Genomic DNA, 7,147 nt, shown 5'->3' with positions numbered 1-7,147 from the left:
GATGACTTTCCCAATTGATGGATCGTTTCTTTGTGCTTCATGCCAGTTTTCTTTTGTCATGCCAGGTACAGTGTCTTGTCCAGTACCAGTGAATAGATCAGGTAAGGAGGAGGCGTCAACAACAAGGGACTCCGCAAGGACAGGTAAGTGCATGGTTACTGAATGGCGTTGACATACAGCTGAGACTGCATCAGATGGAATCTCCCTCTCTATAAGACGTTTTGTCATTGAGTTGATCCGTTCTTTTTCCTGCAGGTACTCATGATCCTCTTGAGGAGCTGCTTGAGGTCTCCTTGACAGTCCGTCCGCATCACCATTAGCACGTCCAGCTCGATATTTGATGTTGAATCTAAAGGTTGAGAGGGCCGCTAGCCAGCGGTGTCCGGCTGCGTCGAGCTTTGCGGAAGAAAGGACATAGGTAAGCGGGTTGTTATCTGTTAGGACTGAAAAATCTGTACCATACAGGTAATCACAGAATTTCTCACAAACTGCCCACTTTAACGCTAGAAATTCTAGTTTGTGAGTAGGATAGTTCTTCTCGCTCTTGGATAAGCCTCTGCTGGCATAGGCTATTACTCTAAGCTTTCCATCTTGAGCTTGATAAAGAGCTGCTCCTAACCCCTCACAGCAAGCATCTGTATGCAGCACATACGGGAGCTTGGGATTTGCGAAAGCGAGTACAGGGGCCGATGTCAACTTTTCAACCAGTGTTCTGAAAGAGCACTCACACGCAGGCGTCCACTCTGAGCCAAAGGGTGCTCTGGGGCTTATACCAGTGTTGGGTCTCAGTGTTTTATAAACTTTACCCCTCTTTTTAGGTGGATAGTACCCAGCGGTGAGAGCGTTGAGAGGCCTGGCGATTTTTGAGTAGCCCTCCACAAATCTTCTGTAATACCCTGAAAATCCGAGGAAGCGTTTCAGTTCTTCTCTGTTTCCAGGGCGGGGCCAATCTTTCAGAGCTGACACTTTTTCTGGGTCTGTGTGAACTCCTTGAGCGTCAACAATATGGCCCAGGTATTTCACGGAGGACTTGAAAAACTGACACTTCTCTGGCGATAGTTTTAGGCCATAGCTTTTGAGACGATGAAGCACCTTCAGGAGCCTTGCCTCGTGCTCTTCTAGAGTCTGGGAGAAGACAATGACGTCGTCTAAAAACACCAAAACCTCGCTCAGGTGTAGGTCTCCAACACACTTTTCCATAAGGCGTTGAAAGGTGCTAGGTGCGTTGGTGACACCTTGTGGCATACGATTGAATTCGTAGAAACCTAATGGACATGTGAACGCAGTTTTGTGTTTATCTTCTTCCACCATTTCCACCTGGTAATATCCAGACTTTAGATCCATCACAGAGAACCACCTTGCTCCACTCAGGGCAGAAAACGTCTCCTCGATGTTAGGAAGAGCATAAGCATCCTTAATAGTGCGGCTGTTAAGCTTCCTATAGTCGATGCATAGTCTGATCTTTCCGTTTTTCTTCTTTACGACAACCACTGGGGATGCAAAGGGACTCTCGGATTCCCTTATTATACCAGCATCCAGAAGCTCTCTAAGGTGTTGTCTGACAGCTTCTCGATCGCTGGGGTGTATCGGCCTGGATCTTTCTTTGAAGGGCGTCTTGTCCTGCAGACGGATGGTATGTTTCACGGCGATGGTATGGCCAAATGACAGCTCATCAAGCGCAAAAACCTCAGGGATGGAGTTCAGTTTATCTCGAATGCGTGCCTTCCACTCTTCTGGCATTGGGGAGTCATCCAGATTGAATGAATGTTTGCTATTTGATGTTTGTGAATCGACTTGTGCAGAGGAGGTCATGGGCATTACACTTTGAACTGCAGACACTTCACCAATAACACACTTTGGAGGTAGGGTGACAGTGTGATCTGTGGTGTTGCTGAGGACTACAGGGATCTTGTTTGAAGCTCTTGTGTTTATGTTTATTAGTGCACACTGAATGAACAACCCACCCGGCAGGAAGGAAGATTCGGGGGCTTCAACGACAAATGTCATATTGGAATTGGCTTTTCTGACTCTAACATCTCCAAAAAGATACATTTTGTGTCTTGCCGGAATAGTAATGGGCTTTTCTCCGTGCAATTTCACTAGGTAAGCTTTAGCTTCACTTTCGCGTACTCGGGCCACATGTTGGAGTAGTACTGCAAAACTGTCTGATCTTCTAAGAAACTTGGATTTGTCATAGCTTATTCCACGTTGGTATAACTCAAGCAAGACATTTGTACCAATTAAAACAGGAACCTTGCTATTGAATTGGTTCTCAGGGACAATGAGTGCTAAAACAGACATTTGCTCTTCTGTTCCAGTAACATTCTCAGGGAAGGTTAAGTGGACTTCCACGTACCCCAGGTAAGGCACTGCTTGACCTCCAGCCCCTTCGACCTCGAGAAGATTGTGTATCGACTGAACAGGTAAGTCTGACATGTATCTAGAATGAAAAGTCTCTGAAATTGTTGTTACTTGGGATCCAGTGTCGAGAATGGCATCACATTTCATGTCTCCAACAGAGATGTTCGAAGTGCAACGAGGTCCCACAAGTCCAGGCGGCAATTTGCAGCCAGAAGATTTACTGCTTTCAGAAGAGCACTCATTGTGAGTCATTGCTATGGGACATTCTTTGTCCTCAGCTCCTGGTCGCCCCAAGGCAGGAGCCTCTAGAAGTTTAAAGATGTTTTGTTGGCTCCCTGCTTGGCCCAGAATTTGCTTCGTTTTTCTTTGAGCTCTGCATTCTTTTTCCGGACGAGGCCTGGATTGGGTTCAAAAGTGCACTTTGCAGCGATGTGGCCATCACCCCCACATTTAAAACAGAACCAGGGCTTAGGTGGTGTCGGAGAATGGGGGTTTGAGTCTCTATTGGAAGCTTGCGCGAGTAAACTTTCAGTCTTAGCAGGCAGTTCACTTTGGGCTGGACGGCTCTGCACTCCCTCATGCCTTTCTCCTTTCTTTCCTTGCTGTATTAGCTTTGCAACCTGTATCCTCAACTCTGCAACTTCCTTTTCTAGTTTACAATCTGTCTCGTGTTTCCTTGTTGCAGTGGGGGCAGCTTCAGGTTCGAATACTGGCATGCTCATAACTGAATGAACATGTGCAGCAGCTTTCGTACTTCCAAGGTGCTTTTTCATGCGATCCATCTTTGCTGCTCTCCTATCCTCCTCCGTTCTCAAAAGCAACAACAATTCTGGGAATGAGGGGGGATTGGGTTTCCTGTGTTCGAGCTGCAGGCCAATGATCAGACTCTGGTCCCAGCATCCCCTACAGAACTGCCGGAGTAAGTACTTGTCAGACTCTGCAGCTGAAACTCCCCCTCTGGTTACGGCTTTGGTGAGGAGAGTCTGGAGACGGCCCAAATAGACAGAGGGTTTTTCACCTGAGTTTTGGTTAGAGCCCAGGAAGGTAGCAAATAGCTCCTCTCCATCTTCGACCACTCCAAATGCTGACTCGAGCTGGGTGAGGTAAGCTTGGGGGGTTGCATCCGTCCCAAGCGGCTTAACAATGTCCGCTGCTGGGCTGAGGAGACTCTCCAATATTCTCCTTACTTTCTGTGAATCAGAGACAGACACGTCCTTAAGAAGTAGGTCTACCTGAGTACGCCAGGAATCATAATCAACTTCTCCATTTGGTTTTGGCAGCCGCCCCGAGAATGTACGGATCCTGCTTTGACTGTAGCTAGACGGTGTGGAGTCACTGCGAATGAAATGTTCAACAATAACTTTTTGGACATGAGGTGGGTTAACTGTGCCTTCATCAAGAAATGGATTCCCTGTAGCAGTAGTTGGGATGTTTCGGGAGACTGCATCAAATGAATTAGCAATATCGTTGTTGGTTTGCATATCACCATCTGCACTGCTACCATTTGTGGGGACAGCAACAGGATTTTCAGAGGGCTGTAGCTGAGTATCTGGGCTTTGCGGAGGGGCAAGTTCTGTCCGGGGCTGGGCACTCTGCAGTTCACTTTGAAGTGCTTCCCAGAAGCCAGCTTTACTAATTTCAGCAAGAGAGCTCAATTCAGCTAAACATTTCTGAGCGAGTTCTCGTCCTAGTTCTTCTTGGCATAGCTCACGGACTGTCTTGACACACCAGGTGACTGCTGGATCATTGGGACTGGGCAGGCTACCTAGTTGTACTGGGTCGAGTCTGGATATTGTTCGCTCTGCTGTGTATTCAATAAGTGCACGGCCTCTGGGTTGTTCTGGGTCGTTGGGAACTCTGACTACTTTCTTAATGTCCCCATTAATTTTAAAGAACTCTGTAATGTCATCATCAGAATAAGCTTCATCTATGCCTGTGACATATAGACAACTAGGCCCATGCACACTAAACTGATTGCAAAGATCCATTTTGCAGTAAATGCAATCGTAGTGTACTTCAGCTTTGGGGTGGAGTCTATTTTATACACTGTGCCAACCTCCTGGCTGGCTCGCCACGACTGTAACCCTACGGTGGTAGTTCTGCTTATAGGCAGGCTAAGAATCTATTGTAGGAGTTAACTAAATCTAGATTCGATGAGGAGGCTGGTTATGTACTAATCATATGGTCAAAGGACTCATAGATTCCACTCCAAAGGAAGCACAGGACAATAGAATAAAGTTTAAATGTAGTTCTTATTCAAATTATTTTTCTTATTTTCTTATTCAAAATTCGATAGTTAGTTCAGTTTACACAGCATTAATACCATTGATGTTAACAAATCGGCCACAAATTTTGAGATCTCATGAAACAAAACAAAAGGGAATATCTTTCAAAGAAAAAAAATTGTTACCCTTGAGTGCACTCAAATATTTTAACTGTCCAACCACCCCTTCAATACTTAGCGTCCATATCAAACAACCCAAAGGAACCGTTGCAGCGCTGTTAGTTGAGGCAGTGGACCAGGGAACCAGGCACCAGGGCGAACAGAGAGGAATCCAACTTCAGTGGAAAGAACACCAGGGATCCGGGACCAGAAGAAGCCTAAAAAAAAACCAGTCTGTGGGGTAACATCCACTGCTATTGTAGATAGCCAGACTGGTTTTTGTTTTTTTATCCACTGTAATCCACTGTAATGTTGAAATGTAAACCTTTTAATCATTTCACCATTTTAGCTTCAAGCTAATCAACACAAAATGATAGTTTTCACTCACCGAGATAACTTTGTTTTACTACAAATGTCATCTAATTTTCAATGTAATTCAACCTAGGGGATATATTTTGTTTCTAAATAAGTTTCAATCCTTATATTTACTTCTGCTCTGGCTCCCGTTTTTCCAGGCTTCCTTAAGGCAAAACGAATGGCTGAAAACAGTAGAAGAAGAACGTTTCATTGTGCACTGCCACCTAGTGGCGAACTAGATATTACACTTTACTCTAGTTTTAAGTGTTTGCATTAAAGGTCATTTCAGGACTTTATTGGGACAGAATTGACAGGGTTACATTATGAAGAGTGATCAGATGAATTGCATAGTCCTTCTTTGCCATGAAAATTAACTTAATCCCGAAAAAAAAAAAAAACTTTCCACTGCATTTCATTGCTGTCATTAAAGGACCTGCTGAGATCATTTCAGTAATCGTCTTGTTAACTCAGGTGAGAATGTTGATGAGCACAAGGCTGGAGATCATTATGTCAGGCTGATTGGGTTAGAATGACAGACTTGACATGTTAAAAGGAGGGTGATGCTTGAAATCATTGTTCTTCCATTATTAACCATGGTGACCTGTAAAGAGACGCGTACAGCCATCATTGCGTTGCCTAAAAATGGCTTCACAGGCAAGGATATTGTGGCTACTAAGATTGCACCTAAATCAACAATTTATAGGATCATCAAGAATTTCAAGGAAAGAGGTTAAATTTTTGTTAAGAAGGCTTCAGGGTGGGTTTTCTCATAGGGAAACTTAAACTCCCCAATCTGAAAAACTGTTCAGTGATTTTGTGATTTAGTACAGATGCAGTGATTGCAGCTCACCCAGTCAGCCACCCACTGCTGTAGAGAGACGTGTGTACTGTAAGCACTTTCTCCAGGGAAAACAATGGGTCGTGTAAAAACATTTCTCAAACTGTCTATTTCACTACATTCTCACTTTATATAATCTAATACAAAGGTTTGCTACCTGCTGCTCTCACTAGAGCGGTTGCGCTGTCAGGTACTATGTGAAGAGTCGAAGAACGAGGCTAGAATATATTCAACTCCAACGCAGAAGAAAAATACACAAGTAAGTACAAGATTTCAATATAACACAGTTTTTGAATAACTAAACAAAGAATCACAATAGCATCAAATTGTATTGTCAGGTATCTGCTGATTCTCAGACCAGAGATAGATGTATAGTTTAAGTTTGATTCATTTGGGGCTTGAGTCTGCACAGTAGTGATTCATTAGGAGCTTGAGTCTGCGCAGGAGTGATTAATTTGGAGCTTGAGTCTGCACAGTAGTGATTCATTTGGAGCTTGAGTCTGCGCAGGAGTGATTAATTTGGAGCTTGAGTCTGCGCAGTAGTGATTAATTTGGAGCTTGAGTCTGCGCAGGAGTGATTAATTTGGAGCTTGAGTCTGCACAGTAGTGATTCATTAGGAGCTTGAGTCTGCACAGTAGTGATTCATTTGGAGCTTGAGTCTGCGCAGGAGTGATTAATTAGGAGCTTGAGTCTGCACAGTAGTGATTCATTAGGAGCTTGAGTCTGCATAGTAGTGATTAATTTGGAGCTTGAGTCTGCGCAGTAGTGATTCATTAGGAGCTTGAGTCTGCGCAGTAGTGATTAATTTGGAGCTTGAGTCTGCACAGTAGTGATTCATTAGGAGCTTGAGTCTGCGCAGTAGTGATTAATTTGGAGCTTGAGTCTGCGCAGTAGTGATTAATTTGGAGCTTGAGTCTGCACAGTAGTGATTCATTAGGAGCTTGAGTCTGCACAGTAGTGATTAATTTGGAGCTTGAGTCTGCACAGTAGTGATTAATTTGGAGCTTGAGTCTGCACAGTAGTGATTCATTAGGAGCTTGAGTCTGCACAGTAGTGATTAATTTGGAGCTTGAGTCTGCATAGTAGTGATTAATTTGGAGCTTGAGTCTGCGCAGTAGTGATTCATTAGGAGCTTGAGTCTGCGCAGTAGTGATTAATTTGGAGCTTGAGTCTGCACAGTAGTGATTAATTTGGAGCTTGAGTCTGC

The 7,147-nt window shown here is 44.2% G+C and overlaps 1 long non-coding RNA gene across 1 annotated transcript; it reads right to left on the bottom strand.

Moving 5' to 3' along the window:
• Positions 1–4,594: 4,594 nt before the first annotated feature.
• LOC141289135 (uncharacterized) lies at positions 4,595–5,407 on the bottom strand. The gene is made up of 2 exons (XR_012339845.1): positions 5,133–5,407; positions 4,595–5,048 (listed from the first exon to the last, which is right to left on the bottom strand). It is a non-coding gene; the product is annotated as an uncharacterized lncRNA (long non-coding RNA).
• Between the last annotated feature and the right edge of the window lie 1,740 nt (positions 5,408–7,147).

This window comes from Garra rufa, chromosome 17, assembly GCF_049309525.1.
Source record: "Garra rufa chromosome 17, GarRuf1.0, whole genome shotgun sequence".
Classification (NCBI taxonomy): domain Eukaryota; kingdom Metazoa; phylum Chordata; class Actinopteri; order Cypriniformes; family Cyprinidae; genus Garra; species Garra rufa.
This window is presented reverse-complemented; position numbering and strand designations above follow the sequence as displayed.